Source organism: Callospermophilus lateralis, chromosome 1 (genome assembly GCF_048772815.1).
Source record: "Callospermophilus lateralis isolate mCalLat2 chromosome 1, mCalLat2.hap1, whole genome shotgun sequence".
NCBI classification, from domain to species: Eukaryota; Metazoa; Chordata; class Mammalia; order Rodentia; family Sciuridae; genus Callospermophilus; species Callospermophilus lateralis.
The window spans coordinates 162,551,291-162,563,901 of NC_135305.1; positions in this window are offsets into that span (position 1 = coordinate 162,551,291).

Here is a 12,611-nt window from a genome sequence, read left to right on the forward strand (position 1 = left end):
ATCTTGATGATTCTTGGTGGTAATGATCTGTACAGAAGTCCGACTTGGCTCACCAAATTTTGTTCTTTTAGGTTGAAGCGTTCGTTTACAGGTGTAGTTTTTATTTTTAGGTTTCACTCTATTCTTTCCTATATAGATAGATGAATTTAGAAGCCTAAATCGAACATGGTTTGTGGTAGCTCTTTGAAACTTGACAAAATAAAGTAGTTCTCAGTTTTGTCTCTATGGTTTGTTCCCTCTTAAAGTTGCCCTATGCAGAGACAGGCAAAGGCACTTTCATTGAAAGGGTTTGCCAAGCTTCCAGGAATCTATGAGTTTCCAAAATACCAGCAAATGTTTTTTCACCCAATCTTGATGATACTTGCTGGTAATGATCAGAACACAAGTCCCACTTGGCTCACCAAATTTTGTTTTTCTAGGTTGAAGAGTTCATTTACAGTTGAAGATTTTATTTTTACGTTTCACTCTATTTTCTCCTATATTGATAGATGAATTTGGAACTTTAAATACATCGTGATTTGTAGTAGCTCGTTGAAACTTGACAAAATAAAGTAGTTCACAGTTTTGTCTCTATGGTTTGTCTCCTCTTCAAGTAGCCCTAATCCGAGACTGGCGAAAAGCACTTTCTTTGAAAGGGGTTTCCAAGCGTCCAAGAAGCTACGAGTTTCCGTAATACCAGCAAATAGTTTTTCACCGAATCTTGATGATACTTCGTGGTAATGATCAGTACAGAAGTCCCACTTGGCTCACCAAATTTTGTTCTTCTAGATGGAAGCGTTCGTTTACAATAGCAGTTTTTAGTTTTAGGTTTCACTCTGTTCTCTCCTATATAGATAGATGAATTTGGAACTATAAATCCAACATGGTTTGTAGTAGCTCTTTGAAACTTGAAAAAAATAAAGTAGCTCTCAGATTTGTCTCTATGGTTTGTTTCCTCTTCAAGTAGCCCTATCAGAGACTGGCAAAAAGCACTTTTTTGAAAAATGTTGCCAAGCGTCCAAAATCAACGAGTTTCTGAAATAGAAGCAAATATTTTTCCACCCAATCTTGATGATACTTGGTGGTAGTGATCAGTACAAAAATCCCACTTGGCTCACCCAATTTTGTTTTTCTAGGTTGAAGCGTTTGTTTACAGTAGCAGTTTTTATTTTTAGGTTTCAATCTATTCTTTCCTATATAGATAGATGAATTTAGAACTCTAAATACAACAGGGTTTGTAGTAGCTCTTTGGAACTTGACAAAATAAAGTAGTTCTCAGTTTTGCCTCCAAAGTTTGTTTCCTCTTCAAGTACCCCTAAGCACAGACTTTCGAAAACACTTTCATTGAAAGGGATTGCCAAGCGTCCAAGAATCTACAAGTTGCTGAAAAACCAGCAAATATTTTTTCACCCAATCTTGATGATACTTGGTGGTAATGATCAGTTCAAAAATCCCACTTGGCTCACCAAATTTTGTTCTTCAAGGTTGAAGCGTTCGTTTACAATAGCAGTTTTTATTTTTAGGTTTCACTCTGTTCTCTCCTATATAGATAGATGATTTTGGACTCTAAATCCAACATGGTTTGTAGTAGCTCTTTGAAACTTGACAAAATAAAGTAGCTCTCAGTTTTGTCTCTATGGTTTGTTTCCTCTTATAGTAGCCATGAGCAGAGCTGTTGTAAAGCCCTTTCATTGAAAGAGGTTTCGAAGCTCCAAGAATCTACGAGTTTCTGATATACCAGCAAATATTTTTCCCCTAATCAGGTTGATACTTCGTGGTAATGATCACTACAAAAATCTCACTTGGCTCACCAAATTTTGTTGTTCTTGGTTGAAGCGTTTATTTACAGTAGCAGTTTATATTTTTAGGTTTCACGCGGTTATTTCCTAGATAGATTGATGAATTTGGAACTCTATATCCAACATGGTTTGTAGCAGCTCTTTGAAAATTGACAAAATAAAGTAGTTCTCAGTTTTGTCTAAATGGTTTGTTTCCTCTTCAAGTAGCCCTAAGGAGAGACTGACGAAAAGCACTTTTATTGAAAGGGGTTGCCAAGCGTCCAAGGATCAAGAGTTTCCGAAACACCAGCAAATATTTTTTACACCCAATCTTGATGATACTTGGTTGTAATTATCACTACAGTAGTCCCACTTGGCTCACGAAATTTTGTTCTTCTAAGTTGAACCGTTCGTTTTCAGTTGCAGTCTTAAATTTAGGTTTTACTCTATCCTCTCCTATATAGATAGATGAATTTAGAACTCTAAATCCAACATGGTTTGTAGTAGCTCTTTGAAACTTGACGAAATAAAGTAGTTGTCAGTTTTGTCTGTATGGTTTGTTTTTCTTCAATTAGCCCTAAGCAGAGACTGGCAAAAAGCACTTTCATTGAAAGGGATTTCCAAGCGTCCCAGAATATACGAGTTTCCGAAATACCAGCAAATATATTTTCATCCAATCTTGATGATACTAGGTGGTAATGATCACTACAGTAATCCCACTTGGCTCACCAAATTTTGTTCTTCTAGGTTGAAGCGTTCGTTTACAGTAGCACTTTATATTTTTAGGTTTCACTCTGTTCTCTCCTAGATAGATTGATGAATTTGGAACTCTAAATCCAACATGGTTTGTAGTAGCTCTTTGAAACTTGACAAAATAAAGTAGTTCTCAGTTTTGTCTCTAAAGTTTGTTTCCTCTTCAAGTACCCCTAAGCATAGACTTTCAAAAAGCACTTTCATTGAAAGGGATTGCCAAACGTCCAAGAATCTACAAGTTTCCGAAATACAAGCAAATATTTTTTCACCCAATCTTGATGATACTTGGTGGTAATGATCAGTTCAAAAATCCCACTTGGCTCACCAAATTTTGTTCTTCAAGGTTGAAGCGTTTGTTTATAATAGCAGTTTTTATTTTTAGCTTCCACTCTGTTCTCTCCTATATAGATAGATGAATTTGGAACCCTAAATCCAACATGGTTTGTAGTAGCAGTTTGAAACTTGAAAAAAATAAAGTAGCTCTCAGTTTTGTCTCTATGGTTTGTTTACTCTTATAGTAGCCATAAGCAGATACTGTTGAAAAGCCTTTTCATTGAAAGGGGTTTCCAAGCTCCAAGAATCTACGAGTTTCTGATATACCAGCAAATATTTTTCCCCCAATCATGTTGATACTTCGTGGTAATGATCAGTACACAAATCTCACTTGGCTCACCAAATTTTGTTGTTCTAGGTTGAAGCGTTTATTTACAGTGACAGTTTATATTTTTAGGTTTCACTCTGTTATCTCCTAGATAGATTGATGAATTTGGAACTCTAAATCCAACATGGTTTGTAGTAGCTCTTTGATACTTGACAAAATAAAGTAGTTCTAAGTTTTGTCTCTATGGTTTGTTTCCTGTTCAACTAACCCTAAGCAGAGACTGGCGAAAAGCACTTTTATTGAAAGGGGTTGCCAAGCGACCAAGAATATACGAGTTTCCGAAATACCAGCAAATATATTTTCATCCAATCTTGATGATACTAGGTGGTAATGATCAGTACCCTAATCCCACTTGGCTCACCAAATTTTGTTCTTCTAGATTGAAGCGTTTGTTTACAGTAGCAGTTTTTATTATTAGGTTTCACTCTGTTCTCTCCTATATAGATAGATGAATTTGGAACTCTAAATCCAACATGGTTTGTAGTAGCTCTTTGAAACTTGACAAAATAAAGTAGTTCCCAGTTTTGTCTACATGGTTTGTTTCCTCTTCAAGTAGCCCTAAACAGAGACTGTGGAAAACACTTTCATTGAAAGAGGATGACAACTTACAAAAATCTACTAGTTTCCGAAATCCCAGCAAACATTTTTCACCCAATCTTGATGATACTTGGGGGTAATGATCAGTACACAATTCCGACTTGGCTCACCAAATTCTGTTTTTCTAGTTTGAAGCGTGCGTTTACAGTTGCAGTTTTTATTTTTAGGTTTCACTTTATTCTTTCCTATATAAATAGATGAATTTAGAACTCTAAATCCAACATGGTTTGTAGTAGCTCTTTGAAACTTGACAAAATAGTGTAGTTCTCCGTTTTGTCTCTATGGTTTATTTCTTCTTCAAGTAGCCCTAATCAGAGACTGGCGAAAAGCACTTTCATTGAAGGGGGTCGCCAAGCATCCAAGAATATCAGCGTTTCCGAAATACCAGCAAATATTTTTTCACCCAATCTTGATGATACTAGTTGGTAAGGATCAGTATACAAATCCCATTTGGCTAACCAAATTTTGTTCTTCTAGGTTGAAGCATTACTTTAGAGTAGCAGTTTTTATTTTTAGGTTTCACTCTGTTCTCTCCTATATAAATAGATAAATTTTGAACTCAAAATCCAACATGGTTTGCAGTAGCTCTTTGATACTTGACAAAATAAAGTAGTTCTCAATTTGTCTCTATGGTTTGTTTCTGCTTAAAGTAGCCCTAAGCGGAGTCTATGGAAAAGCACTTTCATTGAAAACTGTTTCCAAGCTTCTGAGAATCCACGATTTTCCAAAATATCGGCAAATATTTTTTCCCCAGTCATGATGATACTTGGTGGTAATAATCAGTATACAAATCCCCCTTTGCTCACCAAATTTTGTTTTTCTAGGTTGAAGCGTTCCATTACAGCATCAGTTTATAATTGTAGATTTCACTCTGTTCTCTCTTATATAGATAGATGAATTTGGAACTCTAAATCCAACATGGTTTGTAGTAGCTCTTTGAAACTTGACAAAATAAAGTAGTTCTCAGTTTTGTCTAGAAGGTCTGTTTCCTTTTCATTACCCCTTAGCAGAGACTGGCAAAAAGCACTTTCATTGAAAGGCATTGCCAAGCGTCCAAGAATCTATGAGTTTCCGAAATACCACCAAAAATTTTTTCACCCACTCTTGATGATACTTGGTGGTAATGATCAGTACAGAAGTCCCACTTGGCTCACCAAATTTTGTTCTTCTTGATGGAAGCGTTCGTTTACAATAGCAGTTTTTATTTTTAGGTTTCACTCTGTTCTCTCCTATATAGATAGATGAATTTGGAACTATAAATCCAACATGGTTTGTAGTAGCTCTTTGAAACTTGAAAAAAATAAAGTAGCTCTCAGATTTGTCTCTATGGTTTGTTTCCTCTTCAAGTAGCCCTATCAGAGACTGGCAAAAAGCACTTTTTTGAAAAATGTTGCCAAGCGTCCAAAATCAACGAGTTTCTGAAATAGAAGCAAATATTTTTCCACCCAATCTTGATGATACTTGGTGGTAGTGATCAGTACAAAAATCCCACTTGGCTCACCCAATTTTGTTTTTCTAGGTTGAAGCGTTTGTTTACAGTAGCAGTTTTTATTTTCAGGTTTCACTCTATTCTTTCCTATATAGATAGATGAATTTAGAACTCTAAATACAACAGGGTTTGTAGTAGCTCTTTGGAACTTGACAAAATAAAGTAGTTCTCAGTTTTGCCTCCAAAGTTTGTTTCCTCTTCAAGTACCCCTAAGCACAGACTTTCGAAAACACTTTCATTGAAAGGGATTGCCAAGCGTCCAAGAATCTACAAGTTGCTGAAAAAACAGCAAATATTTTTTCACCCAATCTTGATGATACTTGGTGGTAATGATCAGTTCAAAAATACACTTGGCTCACCAAATTTTGTTCTTCAAGGTTGAAGCGTTCATTTACAATAGCAGTTTTTATTTTTAGGTTTCACTCTGTTCTCTCCTATATAGATAAATGATTTTGGACTCTAAATCCAACATGGTTTGTAGTAGCTCTTTGAAACTTGACAAAATAAAGTAGCTCTCAGTTTAGTCTCTATGGTTTGTTTCCTCTTATAGTAGCCATGAGCAGAGACTGTTGTAAAGCCCTTTCATTGAAAGAGGTTTCGAAGCTCCAAGAATCTACGAGTTTCTGATATACCAGCAAATATTTTTCCCCCAATCAGGTTGATACTTCGTGGTAATGATCACTACAAAAATCTCACTTGGCTCACCAAATTTTGTTTTTCTAGGTTGAAGCGTTCGTTTACAGCATCAGTTTATAATTGTAGATTTCACTCTGTTCTCTCCTATATAGATAGATGAATTTGGAACTCTAAATCCAACATGGTTTGTAGTAGCTCTTTGAAACTTGACAAAAGAAAGTAGTTCTCCGTTTTGTCTAGAAGGTCTGTTTCCTTTTCATTACCCCTAAGCAGAGACTGGCGAAAAGCACTTTCATTGAAAGGCATTGCGAAGCGTCCAAGAATCTATGAGTTTCTGAAATACCACCAAAAATTTTTTCACCCACTCTTGATGATACTTGGTGGTAATGATCAGTACAGAAATCCCACTTGGCTCACCAAATTTTGTTCTTCTAGATGGAAGCGTTCGTTTACAATAGCAGTTTTTATTTTTAGGTTTCACTCTGTTCTCTCCTATATAGATAGATGAATTTGGAACTATAAATCCAACATGGTTTGTAGTAGCTCTTTGAAACTTGAAAAAAATAAAGTAGCTCTCAGATTTGTCTCTATGGTTTGTTTCCTCTTCAAGTAGCCCTATCAGAGACTGGCAAAAAGCACTTTTTTGAAAAATGTTGCCAAGCGTCCAAAATCAACGATTTTCTGAAATAGAAGCAAATATTTTTCCACCCAATCTTGATGATACTTGGTAGTAGTGATCAGTACAAAAATCCCACTTGGCTCACCCAATTTTGTTTTTCTAGGTTGAAGCGTTTGTTTACAGTAGCAGTTTTTATTTTTAGGTTTCACTCTATTCTTTCCTATATAGATAGATGAATTTAGAACTCTAAATACAACAGGGTTTGTAGTAGCTCTTTGGAACTTGACAAAATAAAGTAGTTCTCAGTTTTGCCTCCAAAGTTTGTTTCCTCTTCAAGTACCCCTAAGCACAGACTTTCGAAAACACTTTCATTGAAAGGGATTGCCAAGCGTCCAAGAATCTACAAGTTGCTGAAAAACCAGCAAATATTTTTTCACCCAATCTTGATGATACTTGGTGGTAATGGTCAGTTCAAAAATCCCACTTGGCTCACCAAATTTTGTTCTTCAAGGTTGAAGCGTTCGTTTACAATAGCAGTTTTTATTTTTAGGTTTCACTCTGTTCTCTCCTATATAGATAGATGATTTTGGACTCTAAATCCAACATGGTTTGTAGTAGCTCTTTGAAACTTGACAAACTAAAGTAGCTCTCAGTTTTGTCTCTATGGTTTGTTTCCTCTTATAGTAGCCATGAGCAGAGACTGTTGTAAAGCCCTTTCATTGAAAGAGGTTTCGAAGCTCCAAGAATCTACGAGTTTCTGATATACCAGCAAATACTTTTCCCCAATCAGGTTGATACTTCGTGGTAATGATCACTACAAAAATCTCACTTGGCTCACCAAATTTTGTTGTTCTAGGTTGAAGCGTTTATTTACACTAGCAGTTTATATTTTTAGGTTTCACGCGGTTATTTCCTAGATAGATTGATGAATTTGGAACTCTAAATCCAACATGGTTTGTAGTAGCTCTTTGATACTTGACAAAATAAAGTAGCTCTCAGTTTTGTCTCTATGGTTTGTTTCCTCTTATAGTAGCCATGAGCAGAGACTGTTGTAAAGCCCTTTCATTGAAAGAGGTTTCGAAGCTCCAAGAATCTACGAGTTTCTGATATACCAGCAAATACTTTTCCCCAATCAGGTTGATACTTCGTGGTAATGATCACTACAAAAATCTCACTTGGCTCTCCAAATTTTGTTGTTCTAGGTTAAATCGTTTATTTACACTAGCAGTTTATATTTTTAGGTTTCACGCGGTTATTTCCTAGATAGATTGATGAATTTGGAACTCTAAATCCAACATGGTTTGTAGTAGCTCTTTGATACTTGACAAAATAAAGTAGTTCTAAGTTTTGTCTCTATGGTTTGTTTCGTGTTCAACTAACCCTAAGCAGAGACTGGCGAAAAGCACTTTTATTGAAAGGGGTTGCCAAGCGACCAAGAATATACGAGTTTCCGAAATACCAGCACATATATTTTCATCCAATCTTGATGATACTAGGTGGTAATGATAAGTACCCTAATCCCACTTGGCTCACCAAATTTTGTTCTTCTAGATTGAAGCGTTTGTTTACAGTAGCAGTTTTTATCATTAGGTTTCACTCAGTTCTCTCCTATATAGATAGATGATTTTGGAAGTCTAAATCCAACATGGTTTGTAGTAGCTCTTTGAAACTTGACAAAATAAAGTAGTTCCCAGTTTTGTCTACATGGTTTGTTTCCTCTTTAAGTAGCCCTAAACAGAGACTGTGGAAAACACTTTCATTGAAAGGGGATGCCAAATTACAAAAATCTACTATTTTCCGAAATCCCAGCAAACATTTTTCACCCAATCTTGATGATACTTGAAGGTAATGATCAGTACACAATTCCCACTTGGCTCACCAAATTCTGTTTTTCTAGTTTGAAGCGTGCGTTTACAGTTGCAGTTTTTATTTTTAGGTTTCACTTTATTCTTTCCCATATAAATAGATGAATTTAGAACTCTAAATCCAACATGGTTTGTAGTAGCTCTTTGAAACTTGACAAAATAGTGTAGTTCTCCGTTTTGTCTCTAGGGTTTATTTCTTCTTCAAGTAGCCCTAATCAGAGACTGGCGAAAAGCACTTTCATTGAAGGAGGTTGCCAAGCATCCAAGAATATCAGCGTTTCTGAAATACCAGCAAATATTTTTTCACCCAATCTTGATGATACTTGTTGGTAAGGATCAGTATACAAATCCCACTTGGCTAACCAAATTTTGTTCTTCTAGGTTGAAGCATTACTTTAGAGTAGCAGTTTTTATTTTTAGGTTTCACTCTGTTCTCTCCTATATAAATAGATAAATTTTGAACTCAAAATCCAACATGGTTTGCAGTAGCTCTTTGATACTTGACAAAATAAAGTAGTTCTCAATTTGTCTCTATGGTTTGTTTCCGCTTAAAGTAGCCCTAAGCGGAGTCTATGGAAAAGCACTTTCATTGAAAGGTGTTTCCAAGCTTCCGAGAATCCACGATTTTCCAAAATATCGGCAAATATTTTTTCCCCAGTCATGATGATACTTGGTGGTAATAATCAGTATACAAATCCCCCTTTGCTCACCAAATTTTGTTTTTCTAGGTTGAAGCGTTCGTTTACAGCATCAGTTTATAATTGTAGATTTCACTCTGTTCTCTCCTATATAGATAGATGAATTTGGAACTCTAAATCCAACATGGTTTGTAGTAGCTCTTTGAAACTTGACAAAATAAAATAGTTCTCAGTTTTGTCTAGAAGGTCTGTTTCCTTTTCATTACCCCTAAGCAGAGACTGGCGAAAAGCACTTTCATTGAAAGGCATTGCCAAGCGTCCAAGAATCTATGAGTTTCCGAAATACCACCAAAAATTTTTTCACCCACTCTTGATGATACTTGGTGGTAATGATCAGTACAGAAGTCCCACTTGGCTCACCAAATTTTGTTTCTCTAGATTGAAGCGTTCGTTTACAATAGCAGTTTTTATTTTTAGGTTTCACTCTGTTCTCTCCTATATAGATAGATGAATTTGGAACTATAAATCCAACATGGTTTGTAGTAGCTCTTTGAAACTTGAAAAAACTAAAGTAGCTCTCAGATTTGTCTCTATGGTTTGTTTCCTCTTCAAGTAGCCCTATCAGAGACTGGCAAAAAGCACTTTTTTGAAAAATGTTGCCAAGCGTCCAAAATCAACGAGTTTCTGAAATAGAAGCAAATATTATTCCACCCAATCTTGATGATACTTGGTGGTAGTGATCAGTACAAAAATCCCACTTGGCTCACCCAATTTTGTTTTTCTAGGTTGAAGCGTTTGTTTACAGTAGCAGTTTTTATTTTTAGGTTTCACTCTATTCTTTCCTATATAGATAGATGAATTTAGAACTCTAAACACAACAGGGTTTGTAGTAGCTCTTTGGAACTTGACAAAATAAAGTAGTTCTCAATTTTGCCTCCAAAGTTTGTTTCCTCTTCAAGTACCCCTAAGCACAGACTTTCGAAAACACTTTCATTGAAAGGGATTGCCAAGCGTCCAAGAATCTACAAGTTGCTGAAAAACCAGCAAATATTTTTTAACCCAATCTTGATGATACTTGGTGGTAATGATCAGTTCAAAAATCCCACTTGGCTCACCAAATTTTGTTCTTCAAGGTTGAAGCGTTCGTTTACAATAGCAGTTTTTATTTTTAGGTTTCACTCTGTTCTCTCCTATATAGATAGATGATTTTGGACTCTAAATCCAACATGGTTTGTAGTAGCTCTTTGAAACTTGACAAACTAAAGTAGCTCTCAGTTTTGTCTCTATGGTTTGTTTCCTCTTATAGTAGCCATGAGCAGAGACTGTTGTAAAGCCCTTTCATTGAAAGAGGTTTCGAAGCTCCAAGAATCTACGAGTTTCTGATATACCAGCAAATATTTTTCCCCCAATCAGGTTGATGCTTCGTGGTAATGATCACTACAAAATTCTCACTTGGCTCACCAAATTTTGTTGTTCTTGGTTGAAGCGTTTATTTACAGTAGCAGTTTATATTTTTAGGTTTCACGCGGTTATTTCCTAGATAGATTGATGAATTTGGAACTCTAAATCCAACATGGTTTGTAGCAGCTCTTTAAACTTGACAAAATAAAGTAGTTCTCAGTTTTGTCTAAATCGTTTGTTTCCTCTTCAAGTAGCCCTAAGGAGAGACTGACGAAAAGCACTTTTATTGAAAGGGATTGCCAAGCGTCCAAGGATCAAGGGTTTCGGAAATACCAGCAAATATTTTTTACACCCAATCTTGATGATACTTGGTTGTAATTATCACTACAGAAGTCCCACTTGGCTCACGAAATTTTGTTCTTCTAGGTTGAAGCGTTCGTTTTCAGTTGCAGTTTTAATTTTAGGTTTTACTCTATTCTCTCCTATATAGATAGATGAATTTAGAACTCTAAATCCAACATGGTTTGTAGTAGCTCTTTGAAACTTGACGAAATAAAGTAGTTGTCAGTTTTGTCTGTACGGTTTGTTTCCTCTTCAATTAGCCCTAAGCAGAGACTGGCGAAAAGCACTTTCATTGAAAGGGATTTCCAAGCGTCCCAGAATATACGAGTTTACGAAATACCAGCAAATATATTTTCATCCAATCTTGATGATACTAGGTGGTAATGATCACTACAGTAATCCCACTTGGCTCACCAAATTTTGTTCTTCTAGGTTGAAGCGTTCGTTTACAGTAGCACTTTATATTTTTAGGTTTCACTCTGTTCTCTCCTAGATAGATTGATGAATTTGGAACTCTAAATCCAACATGGTTTGTAGTAGCTCTTTGAAACTTGACAAAATAAAGTAGTTCTCAGTTTTGTCTCTAAAGTTTGTTTCCTCTTCAAGTACCCCTAAGCATAGACTTTCGAAAAGCACTTTCATTGAAAGGGATTGCCAAACGTCCAAGAATCTACAAGTTTCCGAAATACCAGCAAATATTTTTTCACCCAATCTTGATGATACTTGGTGGTAATGATCAGTTCAAAAATCCCACTTGGCTCACCAAATTTTGTTCTTCAAGGTTGAAGCGTTTGTTTATAATAGCAGTTTTTATTTTTAGGTTCCACTCTGTTCTCTCCTATATAGATAGATGAATTTGGAACCCTAAATCCAACATGGTTTGTAGTAGCAGTTTGAAACTTGAAAAAAATAAAGTAGCTCTCAGTTTTGTCTCTATGGTTTGTTTACTCTTATAGTAGCCATAAGCAGATACTGTTGAAAAGCCTTTTCATTGAAAGGGGTTTCCAAGCTCCAAGAATCTACGAGTTTCTGATATACAAGCAAATATTTTTCCCCCAATCATGTTGATACTTCGTGGTAATGATCAGTACACAAATCTCACTTGGCTCACCAAATTTTGTTGTTCTAGGTTGAAGCGTTTATTTACAGTGACCGTTTATATTTTTAGGTTTCACTCTGTTATCTCCTAGATAGATTGATGAATTTTGAACTCAAAATCCAACATGGTTTGCAGTAGCTCTTTGATACTTGACAAAATAAAGTAGTTCTCAATTTGTCTCTATGGTTTGTTTCCGCTTAAAGTAGCCCTAAGCGGAGTCTATGGAAAAGCACTTTCATTGAAAGGTGTTTCCAAGCTTCCGAGAATCCACGATTTTCCAAAATATCGGCAAATATTTTTTCCCCAGTCATGATGATACTTGGTGGTAATAATCAGTATACAAATCCCCCTTTGCTCACCAAATTTTGTTTTTCTAGGTTGAAGCGTTCGTTTACAGCATCAGTTTATAATTGTAGATTTCACTCTGTTCTCTCCTATATAGATAGATGAATTTGGAACTCTAAATCCAACATGGTTTGTAGTAGCTCTTTGAAACTTGACAAAATAAAGTAGTTCTCAGTTTTGTCTAGAAGGTCTGTTTCCTTTTCATTACCCCTAAGCAGAGACTGGCGAAAAGCACTTTCATTGAAAGGCATTGCCAAGCGTCCAAGAATCTATGAGTTTCCGAAATACCACCAAAAATTTTTTCACCCACTCTTGATGATACTTGGTGGTAATGATCAGTACAGAAGTCCCACTTGGCTCACCAAATTTTGTTTCTCTAGATTGAAGCGTTCGTTTACAATAGCAGTTT